Source organism: Cygnus olor, chromosome 4 (assembly GCF_009769625.2).
Source record: "Cygnus olor isolate bCygOlo1 chromosome 4, bCygOlo1.pri.v2, whole genome shotgun sequence".
NCBI lineage: Eukaryota > Metazoa > Chordata > Aves > Anseriformes > Anatidae > Cygnus > Cygnus olor.
The window spans coordinates 38,997,716-39,025,209 of record NC_049172.1 but is presented as its reverse complement, the minus strand read 5'-3'; the positions used below and the strand labels follow the sequence as shown (position 1 = coordinate 39,025,209).

Here is a 27,494-nt window from a genome sequence, read left to right as displayed (position 1 = left end):
GTGTTTATCATAAGGAGCATTAGAGATTCAGGATTTAAATTTCTTTTATAGAGGTAGCAGTAATTCATCCCTCCGTTGTGAAAATTGCATTCAAGATAAATGAAATTTAGAATTTAGAGACTTCAACTTTAGTTTTGTATATATTTATATATTTATATATATATGTATACATATATGTATACATGACCTGATAGTATGACCCTACAGATACCTAAAAACGTGTATACCTTTTTTTGTTTTTCTCATTGTTGTATCTTATAATCAATTTATGGATTCCTTGGGTTGCCTAGGAAAGTGTGTTTTTGAGATAATTTCTGCATCATTCTATTGTCTTCAGTGTCTGAGAAAAACTAATATCTGAATTAAAGCTTGTTTATATTTGGATTTTGTAAGAGGATTAGAGATACTTTAGAAACAATTAGGGCTCTGAGAAAAAAAAATTACTGCATTATTTTTGTATGATTAATATTTGGTTTTATATTAATAAAATCAACAGGATGGGAAAAAAATAGTTTCCATGAGAAATAACAATGTGTCAGTCATCTATAAGTATACAGAAGCAACTCTGAAGTCATTGGAGTTTGATAGCTGCATATACTTCAGTGTACTTTCCAGAGTGTGCCTAATTTCTTTTGACCTGTTCATTTTTCTTAGCCAAGACACTTACAATGAAATTCCAGAAGGATTACTTGAACTGGATTTATTCTTTTCAGAGGAATATCATTATTTCTTAATTTTTTATTGGGTACTGCAGAAAAAAAAAAAAAAAAAAAAAAAGGAATTATCTGAAAAAAAAAAAAAAAAGTCCCTTAATATTTCATGAAAATATTTTAAAATTTGTTTCTTTTATTTAAACAACTCAAAGTGGGAAAAAATAAATACTGTAGTCTCTCTGTTATTCTTTGCCAGTCCTCAAAATCATATTTCAATTTTGCAGAGATTCATGATTAGGAAACTAAAAGTGACCCAAGGCAGAGAATAATTATATTTATTATGTTCCAAAATGAGAAAAATCCTGTCTGGACTTATAAAAGATGTAGCCTTAAAATATGAATTGATATCTATGACTCTACACATGAGGTAAAGGAGTAATAGCTTTTTTTTAAAGCTTGCCTAATACTGAATTTAATGGGATGATTTCATTCCTCAGTTTGCTATAATGGGTGAAACAACTGTTTTTTTTTTAATATACATAAATACCTTATTTATGAACCTATTCTAGGAGAAATCTGATGGTACTGCAATTACCTGGAAAAGTTATAATTTCTTTTTAGAGACATAAAACCATGCAGTGACTGGCGTCTATGTAGTACTGAATTGCAAGTATAACTTTTATGGTGGAGTAATGGCAAATGCCATTTTTCAGTTCACAACAATACTCTATATTTTGAGGCAGCTGCACAACTGACACTATTCTCCTGTTCTTTACCTTGAAGCCATTATCATGTCATATTTGCTGTATTATATTCAGCATATATCATGGTAGATAGAAAGCAGAAAGTTTTTGAATTTGATATGCTTTCTTCTGTGAGTTTAAAATGCTGTGAAGTTGAAAAAAATAAATAAGCAAGATTTCAAACCACTAAAAGTGAGATTTTTTTAAATGTTTCACTCTCTGCAAATTCTTTCATTGCCTGAGGGAGATAGTTAAAAGAGTGCTTTAAAACTAGAATCGGACTTTCTGTTTTTGCTCTGAGTTAACAGAGGTAGTATTGCTTTTTTTCTATGGGACATTTATATTTGAAAATGTCATTATTTCAAGCGATAGTATTGCTAGTACAGTCTATTGTTCAGGGGTTTCATTCTACAATGACTACTAATGCTTAAGTTGGTGTTCTAGGAACATTCCTGTTGAAATCAGCAGATGTAATCAGAGAATTTAAAATTATGCGCATGTGCTAAAACTTTGAAGAGTCACATACCTGGTTAACTTGTGAACACTATCATTTTCTCTCTTGCCTTCTTTCTCTCTCTCTCTTCCTCTCTCTTCCTCTGTCTCTCTCTCTCTTCCTCTCTCTCTCCCCCTCTCTCCCCCCCTCTCCCCCTCTCCCCCTCTCTGTCTCTCTCTCTCTTTCTCTCTCTGTTTCTTTCTCTCTCTGTCTCTTTCTCTCTCTCTCTCTCTTTCTTTCTCTTTTTGGTTGAGATCTAACACTTGTTTTCAGATTTCATTATATGAGAAATTTCTGTGGGGCCTCATTTTTCTCAGCAGAAGCACCTTTATCAATGGAAAATTGACTGAACCTCAATATTTTGTGAATAAACAAAGAACAAGTTCTACTGACCACAGAAACAGTATTTATTTCACAGGTGTTCCAAACTAGGTTCAAATTTATGTGGGCAGTGTGCCTCTGCTGACAGGATAGAGAACAACGTGTATTTAAGAAAATCTTTTATCTTCATCATATATTTTAACATTAGGTTAACAATGTTCTGATGGGCTATGAGAACATTTGAAGCTGTAGGAAGACCCACTGATTTTGAACAAGATCTGCTTATGTCTGTTTCCTGTTCATGAACCCATCTTTCATTGCACATACATTTAACTTTAGTACCCTGGAATTCTTTCATTGCCATCCTGTGCTCAAGACAATTAATCTGAGAGTCTGTGTTTCTTATGTTGATCAATGTAGCCAGTGGGAAAATATAATGCTCCCTAGGGCTTTGTGCTTGTAAAGTGGAAACAGTGGGAAAAATACAAAATAAATGAAGTAATGAACTCAGTGAGATGTAAGGACAAGGGTGACAAGGAATGATTCATAACTAATGAATTCATTTCAATGATGACTTTTGGGATTGAGAAATTAACTGAGAGGAACTGGATATTGCTGTGCTTAGATGGTCTCAGTACTAGCTTCCCCCTCTAGGATATTATCCTGGCACTTGGCTAGACTGCTAGCTGGATGTATAAAGTAAGCAGAGTCTTTGGCATAGTCAAAGTAATGTCTATGAGTTGTTGTAACGTAGGATTCACTGCTTCTTACTTCACTACTACAAGCCCCATTCACACCATTTTCTGTACCAAAACCATTCCTTTGCTGGTTTGATGGTATGACGTCCTTTCCATACTGTCCATGTGTGTGCATCTGCCTTTCCTTGTAACAGAAATTCTTCATTTTCCTTCAGCATTCGGTCCACAAAGAGTAAAACCTTCCTCTGGAGTTGTTGTTTACTTTTTTTTTTTTTTTTTTTTTTTTTTTTTTTGTGCTGGAGACATCCTGGTAAGGACTGCCTTCTCTCAGAAGGCTGTCTTTGACCCCTGGTTATAGTTAACATGTATTCTAAGGAGTTAATAATCTGTGGAAAGTGATAAAAACAAAACAAACAAAACCACACACACACAAAATGGTATATTCCTGTTGTGTTGTTTGTTGTGAGAGTATGAACAGTTTGCGCTTCAGTTTTTGGAATGCCTTTTTTTTTTTTTTTTTACTTGTTTCCATGACATGGGGTTTGGTATTGTCATTTTTAGTGTGTCTTCCCTGAAGACAGAAAATCCTTTTTTTCACTTTTCATCCTCTGCCCACAGAGCTGATAGATTTGGTCTTTATGCTGTTTTGCTGCTGCACTGCATTACATTTATCATTAAGGAGGCTGCAAGAGGCCAGATATCTAATTAATGACATTAGAAGGGCACAGGTTGAGGGAGAAATGGAATACAGTTTCTGATGAGGTCAGGTTGATGATTACATCTAATGTTCTTCAGGCGGCCTTGCACTAATCCATGGGAACAAATCCCATATACCTAAAGAAAAGAGGCAAGCAAAATCTTGTAAGGGTATACATCCAGGATGTTCACTGAAATAATACTGTGTTTTTTGTTGTCTTTCTTCCCTGCTACTTGGGAAACAGCAAAATACCAGTCCTTTCATGTGATATTATGGCCAGTACACTTTCCATCTTGAAATTCCACTTCATGTTGCCAGCAATGCGTTCAGACACTGTTGTGTCATGTTGTGCTGTGCAGAACATTTAAGGCTTTTAAGGGGAAAAGGGTGATGGTTTCCTGGTAATTTGCATTTGTAGCTTGCTGCCTGTTTATGCTTTGGAAATTACTATTGCATGGCTCAGTCTAAATGAAAAATTATGCTGTTAAAAAGACTTACTGTAGAAAGGAAAAAAAATAAAAAATAGTCTTTAAAAGCTATGCTTACATTAAAAAGGCTTTTTAAGTATATACGTTGGTCCTAACTTTCTAGATTTTTTGTACAAAAGGATTTCACAGATTTTTACCTTTACAAAATGGAAAACATTTCAACAATTTCATTGCACACACCATAAATTTTCACTGTTTTTTTTCATTATTTAACTGCCTATCTTGTCATCATTTTGCGTTTTTTTTTTTAATCATATTACCAAGTGCTCAAAACCCACATTCTCTCTAATATTTTCTTTTCTGTTTTGATTGTGTTGATTGTATGGGGTAAGGCATGTGGCAAGGCAGATAATGAAAGCAATGGTGAGGGTAGCAAGTGACCTGACTTTCACCTATTAACAGTTACTGTGGCAAGATTGCTGCATTGGTCCCACAAAGTGCCTGTGTTTTAACCAGGCAAATGGAAGAAGGAGCTTTTATTCAAAACAGTGGTTACAATTTTGAGCAACTGGTAAAAAACTAGCAAGTAGCATAGGGAAATTGAAATCAGAATAGATTCTAGTTCATATCCACCCCTTATAAAAATAGGCAGAGTGGGTGTATGTTTTGGCTTGCACCCTGAAAACAAGACAGCAAATATTTAGCATTCTCTTCCCGTGTGATGCTCTGAAACTTGCTGCTCTCTCAGTGGAACAGTACTCAGTGGAGATGGAAGAGTACTGAAGGACTCTGAATCATTTATGTACTGCTTGAACAGATTTCCAGCAAACAAAAGAGTTTCTGATGCCAGGTCCTTTGATTCTTCAAAAAGAATCATTAGTCCCAGTATTGATATTTTTACAACTGTTGCCCATGTTGACATAAAATTAACTTGTATTCTGGCATCCTGTCCAGCTCTTTGTGGCTTGGGATCTGGAGTCTGGTCAGACATGTTTTCTATCTTAAAGTATTGGCCTCCTTCTTTTACTCCTGCTTCCAATTTCTTTATGCTGATTGCGGCTCTACAGCATTTGCATTTTGGACCTTCTCAGGCAGTGCTGTTGTCACTGTTCTTTTCCTGTGCCTTGTCTTACAAATTTATACAAGGTGCATTTAAGAAAACCTTTTTAGTCTTCATATATTTGAACATGAGGTTAACAAAGATCTGATGCACTATGAGAACAATTGAAGATGTAGGAAGACTCACTGATCTTAAACAAGATCTGCTTATGTCTGTTTTCTGTTAGCGCACACATCTTTCAGTGTGCATACATTTAGCTTTAGGACCCTGGTATTCTTTCATTGTTGTGTTGGTTTTGTTTGTTTGTTTTCCTTTCCTTTCCTTTCCTTTTTTTTTTTTTTTTTTTCCCACCAGCAGGTAGGTGGGAAGGAAGAGTTCTCTTCCCCCTAGTAAAACACCCAAGGTACTGTCAAAGTGTTGTAGCTTGTTGCAGAGAAAAGCAAGCTGTACAGACAAACAAAGCCTAGCTCCCAGCAGGCAGTGGAGACTATGGAAACAGCTTACTGAAAGAGGATGAGGTGCTGTAAAAATTGTCAGATGGACCACCAAAGTGCTTTCAGCATGGAAAGGTAAGTCACAAGAACACAGTTGCAGTTTAATTTTCTCAAGCAGAATATGATTTGAAGGTAAGGCAGGAGTAAAACATCCCGATTTCTTTCAGTTAGCCAGGCTGCTTTGTGTTCACACAGGTATTTTTATATTTGTGCAACTGGCTTTCTCCAGGATGAATAGACTGTCTTTGGTGATTTACACAGTACTGTCAGTCTTGGCCAAAATATGATTTGGAAGATGGTGTGAGTACCTGTGACAACTTGAAGTACCTGAACTGACAGCTTATGCCTTGTTTACTGTTGGCAACTCTTGTCTTTTTACATGACAGAAACCAAAGCCTGTTCTGAATGGGAAGACTGTATCCATACTTGTCTTCCCTCTGCTTTAAGTTGAAGCCTGCAAGAACTGGTGGTTTTCTGCTTTCTGGTGTATGCATCATACTGTAGTACAGGCACAGAAACTCTATAAAAAACTTAAATTTTTATTGGAAAAAAAAAAAAGGTTACAAAAGCTATACTGTGGCAGTGGAAAAGATGAAGGGAATCACTGCTGTCCTAGATTGATACACTAGCAAGAAGGAATTTGTCAGACAAAATGTCAGGAGATGCTGTGAAGTGAGCAACTCTTCAAGCTATGAGAGAAAGAAAAAAATATTTTTAAATTCCTGCAGCTCAGCCTGGGAGAAATTTTTTTTGTAGCCCCAACCTGGTTAACCCTGAATGCGTGAATAATCTTGGAGATACTCAACTCTGCTTCCAGTCTTTACAAGACTGGTATTCTCCACAACTGTATTAAAGTAGGAAAAAATGAGCCAACAAACAAACAAAACCTTCGTGTTTCTCAGTAAACCAAGGAGAGGCTCCTATAATTAGCTCATTCTATTGTGCAGCTGTATGACAGATGAGTTAGCTATGTCTGTGTCCTGTTACCTTGCATTAAGTTAATAGATATTCTATGTACAAAATTAATGTTATGTTGCAATATTTGTGTAGGGGGAAGAATGTGACGGGCACTCAAGTAAAATAGGTCTTTTAGTTTTTTATGTCAATTTATTACTACTTTTCCAAGTTACCCGATACACTCTGAAACAAAAATGATTTCTAAGCATGTTGAGTTTTTCACTGTATATTTTCGTATGTTTAGATTATCTAAAGTCAAGAGGAGACTCATTTAGTAGGAAAAGCAAGAGGCACTAGTAGGATGATTAGCTAAACAAAATAACAAGGTCTGAACAGTGGGCAAGGAAAGTTACCTCTTTATTCTGGGTTTAATTGAGAAAATAAGAGATTGAGTGGATGAGGGATTGAGGATGCCTACAAATTATTAATAAAAGATACTTTCTTCTACCAGCAGAAGGGTAGAAAGAGGAGGTAGTGGGGAAGGTCTAGATACTTCTTTTGCATTAGGAGGACAGGAGTTTTTAATGAGTTCTGTTTCACAAACTTTACTGATTCAAGCTAGGACAATTTAAGAGGTTATCACCTCTAGCTGTCCATCACATCCATTGAGTGGCATTTACAAGTCCCGAAACTAGCTGAAGAGCAATGGGTCTGGTCCTAAGGTGCTGCAGTTCAAAATCTAGCATATTAATGCAAACCATCATTGATTTTAGTCTGTGTTAATATATTGATCTATGAACTACCGTGGCTGAGAGCTCTGATTCATGTTCCCCATTGGATTTAGCAGCATTTAGGGGCACAAGCCAATTCAGTCATCCTAGTTAATTGTGAGGAGAGGCTGTGAGACTCGAGAAGGCCACCAAGAGGTAAAATGCTTATCTGACCAGCCAGAGGCATGGCAGTGGTAGTCCCTGGGAATATACAGAAGAGCTTTGGTTATACTTTTGGGAGGTTTTGCAATGACCATTCATGTAAGAAATGTGAGATGGGTAGAGGGAATGTTGACTTATCTCTGAGCAGCACATTGGTTAAATGCCGTCGTAGTACCAGCTTTCAGTAGGTTGCCCACAATGTTAGCCCTGTGTCTGTGAATTCTTTGAATGCCTCTTTTTCTGTTTCTTTTCCATACGATTATGTTTAAGTATCTTCTGGATACACTGGTGATAACCTGGTGAGTGTAGCAGCAGCAGGTTGAATGTCAACAAAGGCAAAAACTATGTTTGGTTAATTAAATGGTGTTTCTTGCATTGACCTTCGGTGAGCTGCTGGTTTCAAGTTCAGGCTGATATGGCATTCTTGGTGATAAGCCATACCACTGAAGAGGCAGAGCAAGGTATTAAAATCATAATTTATCCACTCTATTCCAGACTTGGGTGTCCTGAACATGTTTCATAGAGTATATATTGCTAGAGCTTCTGTGCTTGTAGGCTTCTTGATTTGTGTGTGTTTGGGTGTGTTAATCAAGCCCAGTGTTATAAAAGGTAACATATTACAGTTCAGTATTGACAAATAAATCCCAAAATTTACATTCCAACAGTAATGATGACTTACTGCCTCCTCCATATGGTAAATTTAAATCTATGGCATATGCCTTTTTGTAAGGAATAAGTAAAAATAGACACCAGATTCAAATTGTCAAAATCTTATCAAAACAATTCACATTTTACTTCTTGGTTTGTTTTCTGAAGTATGATCTTAAGTAGATACATATGAATTGAAAATAGTAAATGTTTACCTTACTGCAATGTTGACATTGGAAGAATTTTTTGCACTTAAACACGTAGCTGTTTTGATACAAAACTGCATTACAGGTGACCTGAAACCGGGGGAAGGAATACTGCTTTTTTGATTCTATTACGTTTAAAGATGGACTAGAAATATTGTTGATGTTCCACTGCCTGTTTACATTGTAAATCTAAACATACTTGTCTCAAACACATGAAGTATTCCAGATATCTTCAGAAATACTTGTTGATATCTTCAGAAATACTTAGGAAATACGTGTGAGAACAGATGAACATTCAGGTTGAAGTAAATGAAATATTTGTTAAGAATGTTCTTATTTTCCTCAGTAGGCAATGAGGGTCCTTTGTGAGGCTTGAACTCCCATCACACATCATCATCACAAAGCTATCGTCAAAGGAATGCCATGAGAAAACTGGTTATGATCTAACAATTAATTTGGGCAAGTAGAAGGGTGTGGAAGTACCCAGAATTATAATTGCCACTGCCATGAATTTGCACTGGTAACAGTCTATTTTTTATCCAGTACACCTGAGGTCAAAGGGAGTTCTTGTCATTCCTGTTGGTCTTGTTCTTTGTTCTTCTTGGTTACCAAACTGCAGTGACAAAGGATGAGCTCTTAATACTGATTTTTACAAATACACTTTCCAGTTGTTATATATCACAACAGATATGCCTTTGCAATAATAATAATAAAAATTATAATAATCAATTAAAGAATTCTACTTCTTAGAACATTAGACATTTCATAAGGTTAAAAAAAAAAAGAAAAAAGAAACAATGGAGTAATAGGTCCATATTCATCGAAAAAAGGCATTTTCAGGTTATTCTCAGAGTTTTTCTTGAGGAGAGTTTTCCTCGCACACACTGAAACATTTACAGTTTTTGGCTGGCATGGGATGAGTCTTAACTGGAAATATCACTATGGACCCTATTAAATTAGAATGATATGAGCATCTACTTATTTTAGACTTCATGTAGTGAAATGCTGTTGTCTTTTTGATTATGAAAGTTAATCATGAAAGGCCCAGCAAAACTCAGAATTCAGAGGCAAATACTAAAAAGAAACTCATAAATACTATCTTTTATTTTTTTGGTACTGTGATTTAGGGAAGAGTGGGCTTTTTATTTTATTTTTTTCTAATGAGAAGTTTTTCCTTTACATTTTGAAATGAATAATCAGCACTTTTTTCATTTTCTAATATCAGAGCATGCTGATTATATCACATTGTTATTTCTTGCAAAAAAACTTTTTACAAGTCAGGCATAAAGCCAAGAAAATCCAGACTCTGATAATGTGGTGTAAATATGCATCTTTGTGAATAAAAGGTAAAATAACTTCAGTTACCTCAGAGAAAGAGCATATGTATGTAGGCTTTTAACAGAATAGCCAAACTACTGTAAATCTACTTTTCAAAAATTCATTTGTCTAACTACACTGTTAGGCTTCTTTAATTATGTCAGAGCCTCATTCATGGAATTCTTATTAGTTTAGAATTAAGATGCACATGATTTTTTATTGCCCTGGAAAAAAAAAATCTGATTTAGAGTCTGAAGAATAGTGTCAAGAAATTCCTTGCAGAATTTTAAAAAGAGGGAAATCACGAACTCTGAGAAACATGATGTATACTGCATATTTGCTTGCATAAGAATTCTTGAGTTTCTGCAGTTAAAGATGATTCCAGTATTAATATAATATGTATCAAGAAATATACATTTTCCATCTTCTGATGTAAAAATTACTTTTTAATTCAACTTAAATATTTGTATACCAAATTAAAATTTGTATATAATTTTTGAGTATGAAAATATATTTTTATTCTGCCATATCGAATTTTACCAGAGATTTTGAGAGAAAGTACAGATTCACCAGATCTGCTGGGGAACCTGCAGAAACATATTTGCAGTATTTTCTGTTGTCAGAAGCCAGTATAAAATAATTCAGTATATAAATAGTGTGCTCAGCACGTCAAATGTTCCTTTTCAGCTTTGTCAAGCAGGCTCTTATTCATTTTTTTACTTTCTATTTTTTTTTTGTTATGATCTAAAAAGGATTTAAAAAAATTAGTGAAGAAATGATGTGGTTCAGTAAGTCAGGTATTTTGTTCCAGAATCTGAAGGTAAACCCTTCTGGTTCAGGTTTTGAATGTTTACCCCTAACAAAACCTGGTCATTTTTGGTTTACATACAGCTAATAGAAACATGATAGAGTACATTACTCTGGCTTCAATGGACGCAACCTGGTAATGAATGAAACGTGAGCCAGTTTACCCTGCAGCAAAATGTGGCTGGATATCTCCAGACAGCCACGGCTGGCCTGTGAAGGAGTTGAACATTTATACATATATTCATTTTCCGTTTTCAGAATTACACTTTTCTACCCCAACTATAAAGGAAAAAAGCTATTTTGCTATTCTGTTTCCCTTCAAATTCATGCAGCAGAACAGTTTACTTTATTAATTATTCATTACGGGGAAATCAACCATGATTTTGAAGATTAAAAAGGAAAGAGTAGGAAAAATGTAATGTTAACTAACTTGTGAGCAGAAGGTTCAGGGCCTATCAAATCAAAGTTTGTACAGTAAATTAATTCTCAAAACATAAAACTTCTTCAGATGGAAAGGGCAATGATGAATTGTTTTAAGCAAGAATTTAGAGTCTCCTAATAAAATGTCCTGACCCACTGAATGTTCATCATTCCGCTGATCTCAATTGAGCAGAAAGATTGCCAAATTTAAAATGCACTGGCCAGATGATTGGCTCTTATTTCCAGCATATACACATGGTGGAAATAACTCTTATCAGCATGCATATACATCAAAAATACTGTGTTTTACAGGGCTCTTCTTCAAAAATCTGGAGCAAAACTGTTACCATAAATTACTGTTAAGAAACACGTTAACACAACTGCACTGGGTGCAGCAGCTGTTGAGGTTCAATAAGGAGAAACAGAGACTTTTAATTACAGTACAGCAAATACATATTGTTTGTATACAAACAATTGTTTGGTTGCAAAGATGATTTGTACTTGACTTGTTTTGCTAATACATAATAACACTGTTGTAAATAATTGAAATAGATTACAGCATTTTCAAAAGATGGAAACATTAAAAAGTAATGTACAATTCAGCTAGTGTTTTATAATATAAAGATATTTTTTACATGTGAAAGTTAGATTTATTTTTGTTGGCTTTGACTGAAGTCTAATGAAATGAAATGAGTAGACTTGGTATTTTTTTCATAGCCTGTAGGTATTCTTAGCATTTTTGTTGACATTTGGAATCAGCTTACACTTGTGCAAGCCGTGTAACAATAACCTGTAAAGATGCTGTACTAGCATATTTTCAATTAACCATGAAGTTATGCAGGTAAATGTTTATGAAGATGTGCTTTCCTCCAAAATTAAAGTATGCTAAATCTCTAGTATTCTTACTTTCTTTAATGTATAATAGCCGTGTTCCTTCATCTATGTGGGCAAAACAGAATATTGCAGGTGACAGTATGATCAAGGCCAACCAGCATGCAGAAATAGTATCATACATGTCTTGTTCTGCCACCTCAAAAATAACATTAAAGCTTACTTTCTTTCTGCTTTCTTTCTTAGTTGGAACCAATATAGTGTTGCGAGGAAAATAACTGTTATTAAACTAGAACAGTACATACTGTCCATGCAGAAAGATAGCTGGAGTGATATCTAGATTATTGCATAAAATATAGCATGCCAAGAGAAATTTTGGAATAACATGAAGAGTCAAGTATTCTCGACTTCATAGAAAAAAATCCACCAAAGTATTCCTCATCTGATGTGGAAAACAAAAGCAATGGGAAAGAAATATGAGTGCTGTTTAAACATCTATAAAGTATCAGTAGCACACCAGCATGTAATATAATCGTTTTGCCTGGTAATATAGAAATTTTCTTTTTTTTTTTTTTTGAAAATGAAGGTACATGCATTATCTAAATTAAAACAAACAAACAAAAACAATACAATATCTTAAATAGAATTAGAGTAGAAATAAATATACTTATTAGAAATTCTGAAAACTGAAAAAAGTACTAGACCATAAAATTAGTTGCTTTCCATTAACTTTCTGGCTTTTATTATGGTATGTCCTAAAATACATGGGGTGGGGTGGAAAAAATGTCACATTCTTTCTTTTAATGGAAGTGATGCTTCTTAGTCCACAACAAGTGGCATGTTCTCATGGTCTGAAGAAGAGTGGTACTACATCCATCATTCAGTTACTTCTTGCTGGGGAAAATTGCAAAATAACTAGTGCATAACCACTTGGCATAAAGTCGTTGCCCTTTTTGGCTAGTTATAGTTATTTTTGTCTTACTTCATTTTTATTCTTTTTCCTCTTCCCTCACCGTTGCTTCATACTGATCTTTTGGCTAAAAGATGTCAACTGAAAGGTACCAGCTTTTAAACTTTTATTTTTCCTTTAATGAACTTGCACATTTTCAACCGGATAAGAAAACCTAGTGATGCTGAACTAAAACTGTGTCTTCTGCAATGTTCGTAGGTGCCTAATGAATGAGAACTTCTGCCTTGAACATAAGCTCTGTTGAATTCCTTGATGTAACAGGAAAATTAAGTTCTGGTAGAAGGAATTTGTTTAATGCAATACCTGGTAAACCAACAGTCACACAGGGAGGTGGTTATAAGCATAGGAGTTATCAATGTGTATAGCAGCAACTTCTCGGAGCCACAGTGATCCTCGGTTGTTTCAAATTCCTTGAAGAGCTATCTCCCTTTCTGAACACTACATTATTTAAATCCCAAGAGTGTTTAGATCTGTGCCACTGAATTTAGATACATGAGCCATAATATTGCCTGGTTAGATTCTGGGACCCAAAAAATGCAGCTGTACTTTCAGCTAGACTGGTTAACCTACCACTTTGTTTTCTAAGGTGCGAATCTGATGACCCGCATGACCAACAGGACATGCTGCAAAATTAACTGGATGGTTTTTTAGGTTTTTCAGCTTTGAAGGATTAGTAGGATTAAGTCCTAGAGTTTGTTCTAAATTTGAGAAGGCTTTTACAAAACCTATTGTTAATCAGAGATGAGCAAATGAATTGTCAGTCAAATATTTGTACCACTCAGCAAATGTAATGTTTTGATTTTATCTAACTTAAGCAGCCACTGTATTTGAGCATTCTGCAGAAGCTAATGCATTATGTTTGTATTGGAAACTGAATTAGGAGGTAGCAATGTCTCTATAAAAGCCCAAATAAGCCAATGGCAAATCCTGAAAGCACTTTTTACACAGAGCATAAAATTCACATGCTCAAAACTGATTGATTAATCAAACCCAAGAAGTATTGTATGAGTGCAAGTGTGGAAAACTGGTGTGCTGTATTTTTTCCATATGCAAAATGAATTGAAAATTGTTTATAAATCCATAGTTTACCAGTTTTAATATTTGTCTTGAAATATGTGGATGGGAGAAGGTTTACAGGATTAGTATATCTTAGTTAAGAGGGAAATGACTGAACAAAATGAAGGTTTCTATCCCACCGTCTGTTTTGCCCCCCATGTCCGTCCCCTCCCCCCCCCACAAAAAAAAAAAAAAAAAAAAAAAAGGAAAAAAAAAAAGGTAATCTGAACTGTTCTTCTGGAGAAAAATCAACAGGCACCTTGGAAAAAGTTGAAGGACACAGCTATAACTTTTTCATTTTCAATTATGCAACTTTTATTTTGGTAGAGCAAGTGTGTTTCACTGATAAGAATGACTTCTAAAATATAATTGAATATTTAACTTTTAGTATATGCATAAGATGGTTTATTATTCCTTCCCATCCATAATATAGAGCATTTTACATCAGGATTACATTTTTTCAGACCAGGTCTTTTATAATCAAACTTGTTTCACAGTTTAATCTTATCATTATATTGCAGTCCAATACTCTTAACAGTTTTATTGTTAATCAGAAGTTGGCAAAATTCCATATCATGTAGCTCTTCCTCGCTTCAAAAATACAATATCCTGAACCAAAAAATGAAAAATGAAAAAAAAAAAAAAAAAAAAAAAAATCTCTAATATTAACAGTTATTCTAATAGTAAATAAATAAATAAATAAAACAGTGAGATGTGGTGAAAAATAATAATCTTACTGAAGGTTATGAAATTCAGTGACTTGTGGAAATGTTATTTGTAGTTCATTTTATTGGATAACTAAACTTGCATATTAGATTGGTGTGAGATGATAATCCCTTCACATATGAAGCTTTTTGCTGCATTTGATTTTATGGCTAACTATTAAAATCAATAATACTGAAAACTAAACTAACAAACACTGAGGCAAGATTTATTCTACTATATCAATTTTGATATTCTGCTTGTTTGTCTGCTCTGTTACTCTTTCTACAGTGGAATATTACTGTTTTTAATGTTTGCAGATGAATTTGCAGGAAAGAGTTTATAATAGGTGGATGGATTTGTAATACAAAGGGTATTACATCTGCATAGCAATTAGAAAAGTTTTCTCTCTGATGTTCAGACCAGGAGGGAGGGAGGGAGGGAAGGAGAGAGGCGGGATCTTCCACCTCTAGCCTGCGGGAAGTTCCACGTGGTCCTTTACACCCAGCTGAATGAAACAAGCTCTGATAATGAAAAGGTCCCTCAAAGAGTACATTTGGTCTTGAACACTGGCTGCATATGGAGCTTCACAACAAAAGAAAGCAAGAGAGTCACATGTTCATGAAAATAATTTAATGCTTTTGAACAACATAGTAGAGAAACTAATCTGTTCTTGGGTATTAAAAAACATCTTCAGTTAAGTTCTTTCACACACATTACTTACTTCCGGTGGCTAACAACTTCTTTAATATATTCAAGTCTCCTTAGTACAGTTAAGCAATTTTGTTAATACTTGGTAAGTACTCATGGGGAAAACTTCACATTTTTTTTTCCTTAGTCTGCTCCAAATGGCATTTAAAAGGCCAAAATATAATCAGTGTAGATGACAGTATCTTTTTAGCCCTAACTGGTTATGACATTTGAGGTTACAGATGGATGATGCATTGCTGATATCAGATATAAGCACAGATGTTCCTGACATGTTTCTGAACTTGTTGGGTACCAGGTTAAAACTTTCAGATCACAATTAAAGCTTTTGTGATGAAATTGATATCCTGTAATTGGACTGGTGGCACTGCTTATGACACACAAAGAATCAGTACAATTGCACTAAATTAAAGCTAGAGCACTGTTGTAACCATTCTTGGACTTCTAACACTATAAATCCACCATGGGTAGCACCTCCTCAAATGCTTATCTGTGTTATTTAAATTTGGGAGCAAAACCATGTAAATCTAAAGTTTTGTATACCTAAAGGCTATAAAAAAGAAGTCTCTGACCTAGCATTGGTAATTTGAGACTTGGTTACATTTCTTCTTTTAATTCTACACTATCAGATATAGCAAAGTTTTGTAGGTCATGAAGATACTGTCTTAATTAACTTATAGATAAGTTAGTCCATGCTTTACATGTAAATGCAAATTCAGATGTTTATGGATAGTGTACTTGATATATATAATGAATAGTGGCCTTTCTGCTGCATTAAATCATGAATGTTTTAGTATAGCCAAACATGTCATTTCTCACTTATGTATGACATTATAAAGGGAAATGAAGTCTAAACCTTTCACTATAAGTGAATATTTTCTTACTTTGAAAAGCTGTGTGCTGCCTTCTCTGTTACTTCCTGATAAGTGTCTGTACTGTAAATTTCAGTATCAAGTTTTAAAAGTTTCAAAGTGATTAAAAAGAAAAAAAAAAAAAAAAGAAAAAAAAACAGTTATTTTGTGGTTGACTAAAAGGATGTTTTTGGCAAGAAAAATAAATTTAGACAACTGCAAGTTGGCCCAAAATAAAACTTGTAAAAAAAATTATGGACAATTAAAGAAACATTTGCTGTTGGAAACTTGCATCTGGAATGTAATTGGTAGTCATAATCTGACTACCCATTGCATCTTTTGATATGAGAATACACATTTGTATTTTTTCAAGTGTAAAATTGAAAGTTTTAAGTTAAAAGAGAATTTAATGTGTTGTGCTACAACTGTGCCATCTAATTGTTTTATTGTTTATTTGCACACAAACACAGAGTTTGTGTGACACTGTGACATGCCACCTATCTAAATTTTATACAGAAAACAAGAAAGCAAAGTTGTTCATAAACATGTACAAAAGCACATATTGATATGAGACAAAAGCATCAAATATAAGCAGGTCAGATATTTTTTCCCATTTTTAATGATAGCTTAAAGAGGCTCTCCTTTGACATTAGTTATTCCTGTAGGACTCTTCAAACCAGAAATCTGCACCAGCCCTATTGTCTTAAAGCTAGAATTGTTCATGTCTATCCACCCTTCTGAAATTGCTGTAGCTCTGATGATTCTTTTGCTTCTTATAATAAATATACTGGGCACATTTCTTAGTTACCAGAAATGAATTACCAAAAATAGCACACAGAGATTATATTAGCCTAGAAGAAGCTGACTTCAGGCTTTGCAACCTGAATGTACCTGAAGCTTTGACTTCCTGTTCAGGATCTGGAGCAGGGAACACCATGGACAGCTGTGCTTAGGCTGACCAGGATGAAGCAGAGCAGGCCTCTTTCACCTTTCTGTAGCAGGATGAGCTGGTGCAGTGGCACTGGAACGAGGACAGAGTCTTGTGCCAGGGCAGCTGGGTGGCCATCACCCTGTCCTTCCATGGAGAGCAGACCTGGGAACAGCATGGCAGGTCTTCAGTGTGGTTGCATTTCCAGGAGCAGGGAAAAACTGGTTGCTCCTTGGGTCAGATCTTTCGGAGTCAGAGGTCCTTCAGAAGTGCTGTCCTGTACCTTTTAGCTTTGTGTATGACTTCTGTAAAATAATGTAAATGTATCTGTGGCACCTCTCTCATGTACATCTAAAGCACTGAGTTTGCTGATTTATGTATTTAATTGTAGCTTGACAATGTCTGTAGGGCTGAGCCTGTGATTGACAAAGCTATGAATTTTAGTTTCCTTACACTGCCTGAATCACATCTGTACTATCATGACCTGACAATTATTTAATCAGCATATGGTATCACTGTCTATCTGTTTATATGGCTGTAATTATCATATATGACATGCATATAAGCTTGTAAAATACAGTATGAATTTTAGATTATGTGAAAAAATGTTAACAAGAAAAGTATTTTAATCAAAAGCTATATTTAGGTATGGGAAGTAGTTGTATATATTATTAACCTACTGTTTTAAGTGAATTAGTGAAATAAGATGTATCTATACTACTGTAAAAATAATGTCTGATGTATTGAATATTTATTACAGGTGAATGATACTTCTGAATGATCTCATCACTTATAAATATCAATAAAATCTTTCATTTAACAACTCAATTCAAATGTCTTCTATTGTGCTGAATAAACATAGAGCTCACTGATGTTTTATGAGTGATGAGAATGTTCTAGTGGACGTCATTATTCACAAAATACCAATAAACTGAACGTTTATTCAGTTCAACAAACCAGAAAGAAAACCGAACTGTAAATTTAAACAGTATAAAAATAAAAGGATATAAAATAATGTCTTAGTAACCACACATGGTCAAGAAGAATAATCTCAGCTTTATTCCTTTAAACATGAGATTGCTTAATGTTTTATTGAGTTCCCATTGATTTAAATATTGGTCAAGTATATAATGTTAAACAAGCTCCACGTTCAGCAGGGGTTCTTAACTCCTATTTACATTCCTAACCTCCTGCTGAAATCATGTGATTAGTCATTTACAGTATCAGACTGCTTCACGTGGTTTTCAATACACATCATTTATTTACCCTTCTGATTTCAGACATAAAATTGGCTAATTTTCAACTCCAGGTTTTCAGAAACAATGACATGTTTAGAAGCACAAGTCTTATGCTAAAAGTTACAAACTATCAGTGCTTCACATTTTTATTTCTTTGTGTTGCTTTTTATTACAATTGCATATACTTCTATTAGCAAGAGGGCCCTTAAGAAAACCGATTTGTCTCAAAGGAGCTGAAGTAACTCTATATCCCTTGTCTGACCAACCACTATACAGTTCTCAATGTATTATGTGTACTAACCTGCATATCGAAATGCCTGAACATATTAACTCAAGAAAAAATCTGATGGAAAAATCATTATTTACCCTCAAATAACTAATTTCCAACTTATTTTTGCAATTCTGTCTGGTAAAAAGCTTGGTATATCCACATACACGTTAAATAGAGCACTGATGCTTATCAATTTCTTCTTTCTCCCTCTTGATTTGTATTGTCAATACTTAAAAAGGGAAAGAGAATCCCAAGGCTTAAGGGGGGGGGGGGAGGATGAGTTGCATGGAACTTTTGATCTTCCCACCTCTAAATGTGTCTGAACTGTTTGCATTTCAATAGCAGGTAATAATACTTTTATTTCCTACTACACCATCTCTGTCTAACTTCTTTAGTAATAACAATGATAAAGCTCTACGTCTTCGTTCCTATTGTTGCTGTTGCATGGCTAAAAGCATAATCTTCAATTGCATTCCAGTCGGATGACAAGTGTCTTGCTTGCTGATTTCAAAAAATAAAAGGTCCTTTAACTAGCAATGAGGGAAATGAAAAACTGCTTGGATAAATGTTTATTTTGCAAAGCACAGATTAAAACTGCTTCAATTTAATTTTGTTTTTCTTTTCTTTTGCCAATATTGCAGAGCACAGTTTCAGATATTTCTAAAATATTGCTGTTTCTACCCTAGTATAACAAGCTTTTATGTTTGTTTGTTTTTGTGTGTCTGTGTTTGTTTTTTAGTTTTGCAATTTTAGTTTGTTCTAATCTAACCATAGCTTAGGACAAGAAGACAACTTCAAATTCTATTCACACATAATTCAGTTTTTAGGCTCTGGTCACATATTTCTGTAAAGCTATCTTTTAACTTACTAAGGATGTGAATAATCTCATTTAAGAAAAAAAAAAAAAAAAAACAAGAAATCATTTAATAATGAAACAACAGTAACGTCAAAAAACAACATAAATTGACTTTGTAATGCTTCAGTGGACCCATCTCTCCACTAAATAACAAGCTAATGAGAAATTTGGTGAATTATTCTTTTTCAAATACATGATAAAACAAACAAAATCCCTGGAACCTGATTATAAGTTAAAAAACAAACAGAGAAATATAAACCTTACATCGCTAGCACAGAAATGAAAGTTACATACTGCCGTTAGATCAAGTGCAACAGAGAGAACTGGTATATCTTTCTTTCTTTTTTTTTTTTTTTTAAATATATCAAACATTCCTCATAGGATTTTTTCTACATGCTTACCAGATAAATTCTTTTATTTGCAGTTGAACTACAGATCTAGAAAATATGGCCTATATGGAAAAAATAAATATATTTTGGTTATAACTTATATCATAGAGACAAGTGGGCGCACAGAAAATATAAATATTATAAGTTTAAATAAGAAAGACAAAGGCAAATGTGAAATAAAATTCACAAGAGACACCAAGGTTAACAGCAAGCATTGTATATTGTCATTAGAAGAAAGCAAAAGAAAGAAAAAGAAAAAGAAAAGAAGAAAAAAATGTTGGTCCAGCTAATTATTTAATTGTTAGTTTCCACTAAAACCAGATCTGGCTAGTGCAGTTACTATGGATTTTAAGATGAAAGGGCTTGAGCCTGCAATTAGAAAGAAATCTCAGAGAAAATTCAAGTTAGGAGCTGTGAGACTCTCTAGGCTTTACCGGGGTGCTTGGAGGGTTTCAAGACCTGACTGGACACAGCCCAGTCTTAGCCAGTCCTAGGTAAGTGCTTTGAGCAGTGTGTTGGACTGGAGACCTCCCAAGGTCCCTTCCAGCCCAGTCTGTGCTAGACCCTGTCCAGTGCCTCTGCTTTTGCTGTGACACTTTGGAGAACTGGAATGGTGCAGGTTAACCAAAAAGAGCCAGTGGAATAGCTGAAAAGAAAGAAACAGCAAATACAAAAGGGTCTGCAAGGTAAGATTGAATAAATTAATGATGATTAGGCTAGTAAAAAAGGCAGTCACAGGAACATTCTCTCACTTAAGACTTTTTGCTTCTAACACCACAGCCACACCAAAATCTACAGTCAATTGACACATTATGCAGAAAAACAGTAGAGAAAAAAAAAACACCTCTCCTTTTGTGTCCTGAAAGGCATTTCATGAGACAAAGGTGAAAAAAAATAAAAAATAAAGAAATAAAAGTACATTTAATATATAACTGCAATAGCCGCAATAACCTCAATAGCCAAGAATGGTGAACTGCTTTTTTTTTTTTTTTTTTCACTCATCGACAGATTCTGTAACTTCTTCACAATTTGACAAATGTACCTCCCAATTTCTTGATAATCTGTGTATTAATTTCTTGTCTAAATGTTTATTCCATCTGTGTTCTAAACTATTATTATCCTGCTTTGAATAAAGTGCACACTATCTTGATAATTCACATCTCCTTTTCATTTATCTCAGTGAGAAATTGTGTATTATTTTAAAGGTCTCTTTGGGTTATGAGGAGCAAGGGATGAAGTTCTTCAAGAGGAAAGTCAAGTGATTCAAGTGGAAACGTTTCATAGCCATAGATACTCCTGAGCAGACAGCTCTGCAAGCAGCCAGTGAAGAAACAAGGAAATGATAGATTTGGAGAGCAGGCAGGGAAAGTAGCAACAGATGGGCAGGAGCATTTGTGGATTCACTAGAGACTACTTTTCTTTTTTTTTTTTTTCATTATTGGATGATTGTGCAACCTTAAGGAAATTTAGATGAAGATGTTGCTACATTCTTCTCAGCTAAAGGTGTGCAGTCATTTCTAGCTGTCATGTGGCCAGTAAAAGACACTTTCTGGCTCTTCTTATTTCAATGACCAGTAAGAAGTGGGCTAATGGAATAGCTTGAGTTTTAGTCACACAAATTAGATTTAAAATATTGTGAGCCATCACTCATAAAGCAATTTGCCTTCATAAAATATTCCTCTTGAAGACAAGATAACTGAGTTCCTGCAGTCACCATTGAAGCCGGGTGAAGATACTAATTCTCTGAGAAATGCTGTGTATTGTCAGTATTGCATAGAATTAGGCCTTATGCTCAGCCTGTAAAATTACACTGCTGAAAAGTAACTGTGTCTCTTATTGAAAGATAAAGTTAAAAAGTGACAGGAACATAGATGCAAATGTACTAGTATGACAAATATAAAGTAAGGGTTGCCATATTGAGCTTAGCAATACCTAACAGAATGTCTAGAGGAAAAAAAAAAAGAAAAAAAAAAAAAAAAACAGTGACAGAATAGTAGATATACCTTCTATGAAAGAACAAAATGTGAAGGGTTACTTCTTTTTTTATTCTTCTTTTTTATTTTTTTTCCATAGGTGTCTAGCATGTTTCATAACAGATAGAAAATAGTGCAAAGGGATTTTATATTCCCCCATATGATGATGGTCTAGACCCTGGAAATCTCTCAGTGGAAGGCAAAGATTAAGTTAAGTTTTTGCAAGACTCTTAGGATTTGACCGAGACCCCTTAATATGCTCAGTTTGCTGATAGAATTAATTGCTGGCAACCTTGAATCTCTATGTACTGATCAGTCTTTTCTACTATGCTGTCAGCTATACTACACCATCAAAGCAAAAGCTTTATGGTCTATTATCCTTTTTCCTTAATACAGTCTTTTATTAAATAATAGTGACTTCTGTTTGTGCAAATCACATAACATTAAAAATAATGCATCTTTTCAAATGAAATACACTACTGTGTGAATTGTTTTGCTGGTGAAAGAAGACAACTAGACTACAGGTGAATTACATCTTCAGAGTGTTGTTCAGCATCTGTCTCTTAGGAAGTAAGAGAAACGAAAAGCTACTTACTTGGGGCATCGTGAAACATACTCCACTGACTTACAGAATTACATATATAAGAGTTCAAGAATAAATGATGCATTTATGTGCACAACTTGTGGTCCACCTTAATCTTCAGTTAGTGTCCTTACCTTGTTCTGAGTCTCCACAGAGAGAGTCATTTAAATTCCAAAGACTGGAGAGTCCCCCCCTCAGGCAGCTTAAAACAGCAACCCTGCAGAAACATACACACCTGGGCTGTTTTTGTATACGCATATTTAGGCACATTGCATGGATTACTTATTTATATACATATGATGTATACACACACATACTTAATTCCCCCGGTACATAAACAGTAAGCAATCACAAGCTAAGGTAAATTTAGATATTTCTACAAAATGTCTGCTGAAGCTTTTCTGCTTCTGCCTCCATACAAGCAGAATGCTGAGACGCTTATACATACAAATAGCTTTCAACATATTGTGTTATTTTTGCTTATATTCTTATTCAACTCATTTCAATGCTCCTTGAGAATTGTGGGTACTGAATGCAACACTACATATGCAACTATAACGTTATAGGACTATGCATTACAATGCTTAATACTCAATTCACTTTAGGAAGTAAATGTGTGCATCAGTCATCTGTTACCAGGTTCACCATATATTTTGAAGAAACACTGAATAGGCCATTTTATGTGACAGACTAACTAAATGCAGAATGAGAAGTTTAAAAAATAAATTGCTACACAAAGATGAAAGAAGATTTATATAAAAATATAAAAATTATTGGAGGAGAAGATTAATATGAATTGTTAGAGAAATAGATATCTGTCATTGTCATTGTCATTTCTTTGGTACGCACTAAGATTAAAACTAATGCTGTGCTCATAAAGACAGAGCGGAAACTTTAGGAACTTTGTTTTTTTATAATTTCCTATTATCATGTTTAACATGGACATGGGGATTTGTTTGTCTGTTTATTTTCTGTTTGCATTGGGATGGATAACCTCTAAGGATGAATGAAGACTACATACAGGCTACATAAATAAATGAACTAAGAAAATGAGAAAAAAAATATTTCTCTTTTTCCAAGATATTATCACCCCAAACAAAGGTATGAAATTAATCAATGAAAAAAATGACTGGAATGTCAGGAAGTCTGCAACAAACACTGAAGAGCTGATTTAGACACATGATGACAAGGGTCAAACCAACATGCAAGATCTTCACAATTTTTTGCCAAACAACAACAAAAAAACAAAAAGAATAAAGAAAAGACTGAAGTGGAAAATTTATGTGTGTTTTGAATTTATGAGGAAAGTTACCAAAGGCCTCAATTCAAAGATTTCAGAGCTGTGAAAAAGAAATGAAATGTTACAAGATTTATGAGAGGTTGGAGTTCAGTGACTGTGTGTCTAAAGAAATGACTTGCATTTTAATGAAATGCATTACACTTGGGAGGCAATGGCTTTGTCATCCTTTCTGAGCAGTGACTTTGACTATGCACCACTGTCAGAGACAGCTCATTATACAAAACAAGTTATAATTCATCTCTATAAATTGAAGTGATGGCCTCCAATTCATGGTATAGTTCTAAAGGCAATGGGACCACCAGTGAGGGACATTCCAAAATGGTAATTGCTTGTGGGAAAGATCTCCATATTTTCGATTTCCAATACAAAGAACTTTTTTCAAGAAAAAGAACTTTTAACTCTGTCTGTAACTTAAACCTCAAGGCTACCTTGCAGCTTTGCACAGGAGCTAAAGAATTTTGAACCTGTCATATCATACAGGCAGAAAGAAAGCATTTAATATATATATATATATATATATATATATATATATATATATTGCCTCTGAAGCAATAGTTAGTTTGTAATTTGAATTAACACCGTAAATATTGTGGGGTTGATTCTTTACATGTTTTTCCAAGTTTGGATAAATTCTGACTACTTTCTTTACTTGTTTATTTTAGTGTTAAATGTTGATTGGCTAAACTTTAGTCTTAAAATCTAGTTAACTCTTTGATTATTTTTATAAGGGACTTTCTATTAATATATATATATATATTCCCTTTGCTGATGTTGTCAGCGAAGGGACTTGGTTTACTTGATTTATTTTCTGTTTGTGCTCTGGTCACCAACTATTTCTGCTTTCTTAGTAGACACCTATAGCTGTGTTATCTACGAAAAAAAAAAAAAAAAAAAAAAAGGAACATGAGTAAGAAGGTATTGTTTTCCCATTCATATTTCTGTTTCATGTACATGTATGTTTTCAAACAAGAGCTGTCCCCCAGCCCTTTAAGACAGCAAACAAATATATCATGACAATATTCCTTGTAAAATAATACTACAGCAAAATAGTATATACAGGATTAAGTGAAACAATACTTGAAAGCCTGATAAATATTCATAGTTATGAGGTTTTGTTTATTCATTCAGATATATTCTTTTTATATCAACAGCCTGCTAGGATTCTTTTTACTTTCTACATCAAGGAGTTAAATAAAAACCCTACAACCACACACACACAAAGCAAACAGGTTTAGTTTGCTAATGAGCCAGGATAATTGCAGCTTTCCCTAGGTAAGCTGGGTGTCAATTATTCCTGAACCATTGACAGCAGACATGACATTTCCAACTGACAGCTTTCAATCGCTTTGTTTACAAGTATGAAATGCTCAAATATGAAATGTTAGGTACTAGTTAACAATTGTGATTTTCCTTTCTTTTTTTTTTAAGGAAAAAATAAAAATGGGAAAATAAAAAGGGAGGTATAGTAGGATTTCCTTATAAAGTACAGAAAAAGAGCCTATTCCTGACAGTAACTTTTGCAGAGTCGGGATAGAGTTATTCCTCAGGTATTAAGATCCTTTGAGCTTCAAAGTCTGCAACTGAGACCACGCGGAAATATTAAGTCCTATCCTGACACATAGGCAGTAAGGGGGAGAAGGGGGAGAAACCATGTTTTTGATTCTCATACCCTCAGTGTTTTTTGCCAACTGACACGCTAATAAATACCACATATAATACATGTCTGGAGGTGTCACCACCAGGTTCCCTGCTTCAGTTTTGTTCTTTGTTCCATATCCCTTTATGCTTCTGGGAGAAAAAAAAAAAAAGAGAGAGAGAGAGAGAGAGAGAGAATTCTAGATTCTAGAATCAATTCCAGATCTATTCTCTCTACTTCTCCTTTTGTGAAATTGAACTTCTCGCACTTTAAAAAATGCATACAGGTTTGGGCAATATCATCCTGGTGATCATTATGTCTAGGCATGCTCCCAGCCCTGTACTTGACTACACTGTGAACTAAATGTAGAGAGAAGGACTTGGAAATATTTCTGCAGTAGCTCAAATGCAAAACTTGTATTTGAAGGGCATTGCTTCCTGCAGCCTGAAACAACTAAGCAGTGGGGCCTGATTCTAAATTCTCAGGGATACTGGTGAAATCAGGGTAGTGAAATAAGAAAATGTATATGCAATGTATCAGTGATCTCTCAAGCTGATTTGATACTCACTAAAAGTTAAATTCCTGTGTGTCTTCCTTGAAACAATCATATTTTATGAGTGCTGTTCTTACATCTGTGAAGACATTAGAATATTTTTCAGTAGCAGCCTACCAATTGAAATTAATTGACAAAAATACAATAGGGAACATGTTTTTAAAGGCATTTAAGTGCCTAAAGATGCAGATAGGTATTTAGTGATTTTTTTCTAAAGATTCTACACCCCTGACTCCTGTTATGAAAAAGTTTAAGGAGTCTCAGTCCATTAATAAGCTATTTTAGTTTTTCAGTCTTCATACTAATTTTAAGGCAATGACTATTTAAGAAAATGCTCACCCAGGCTGAGCATTTACATTGATTCTAACCAAGTCATTTTTCATTTGAATACACATATTTCACAGTATAGCATTACAGATATTTTAAATACTTTTTTTGAAATAAAGAGATTGCCAAGGCATAATGGAAGAACTGTGTTTTAATAATGGCTAGGGTTCTTTGAGTAATTAAAATGGTTGATTATAGGGTGCATAAAAACCCCTATTTCCAAATAGTCCATGAGACAGAGCTTAAAGATAAATAATACTGAAGAATTCTCTGCCATTGATCACACAGACGGGTAGATAAGATTCACAGCACATTTCAAATGTCCTAGTCTCACAATTTCTCTAATAAGAATTATAGCTACTGGGTACCCTTCTCCCTTCAACCATGATTTCCCTAGCTACCCTCTCTCAGGTTTCCACCTACCGATTCAGATAACTGTCAATCTCAACTGAAGCACAGAAACCAAGAGCAGTGCAGAGTCAGTCACAGCCTTGGAAAGCATTTTCTTAAATAGTCATTGCCTTAAAATTAGTATGAAGACTGAAAAACTAAAATAGTTGCCTTATGGGGTTTTTGAAAGTTTTAAATCATTTGTGCCTCAAGCTGTTGTTACAGTATAGTGCAACTTAAAATGCAATTACTATATAAACCAAAGTAGCAATTTTATGAAATCTCAATTAAAATGCCAAGGGAAATAATGTTTAATCTTAGAAAACTCAAAATACATTAATGTTGATAAAACGAACTGTTTTCCTTGACTTCTGGTATTGACTGAGTGACTTCTAAACCACTTGATAGTCTAAAAGTATTTCAAATAAAAGGCAAACATGACCTTTTGCCATGATTATGTTCCCCAGATAGTTCTTCCTGTTTGCATGCACAGAAAAGCAGATACTGTACTGACTTTTAATGACCTTCCATAGATGCTGCAGAAAAAAAAAAAAAAAAAAGGTAAAAATCTCGTATTCTAAAATAAATAACAACATTAAAAGCATTCCATAAGAAAAGTTAACTCCTAAATTTTAACTTGGAAAAGTATCACCTGTCACGCATAAAGCAAAATTAAATAGTATGAAAAATAGACCATAGAAAACTATTTTATTTCATATTCTGAGCAGATCATCTGTGATTAAGCATGTCATATAAATGTCTACCATGACCTCCCCAAAACTAGGACAGAAGTTTGCTTTCTTCATATTTTTTCCCCATTTCTAAGCAGTGGCCATCCTCATATCCAATAGGTAAACAATATAAACTGTTTAGGGAAGCACTTGTTTAAAAAAATAGTGTATGATTTCTTTTAAACTATTATAAATACCAGTTCATAATAAGTAAATTCCTCCCAGTCATGCAGATGTGTTATTTCTATGATGACTATCTATTGCTAACTTTCCACAGAATCTCAATTTGAGGATAAGGTACAACAGAAGAGTTCTGAAGCTGGCTTTCTGTTTCAGTCTTTGCTTTTTATTTTTTAGAGTCAGTCAGGAGGTTGAGGGCTTTGCACA

General features: G+C 34.4%; 1 long non-coding RNA gene across 2 annotated transcripts in view; it reads left to right on the top strand.

The window, feature by feature from the left end:
* LOC121069488 overlaps positions 1 to 17,668 on the top strand; it is a 36,223-nt gene extending 18,555 nt beyond the window's left edge. For both annotated transcript variants that reach the window (XR_005819456.1, XR_005819455.1), the window contains one exon: positions 16,848 to 17,668. This is a non-coding gene — a long non-coding RNA (uncharacterized LOC121069488). The remainder of the gene's footprint in view (positions 1 to 16,847) is intronic.
* Positions 17,669 to 27,494: the final 9,826 nt, after the last annotated feature.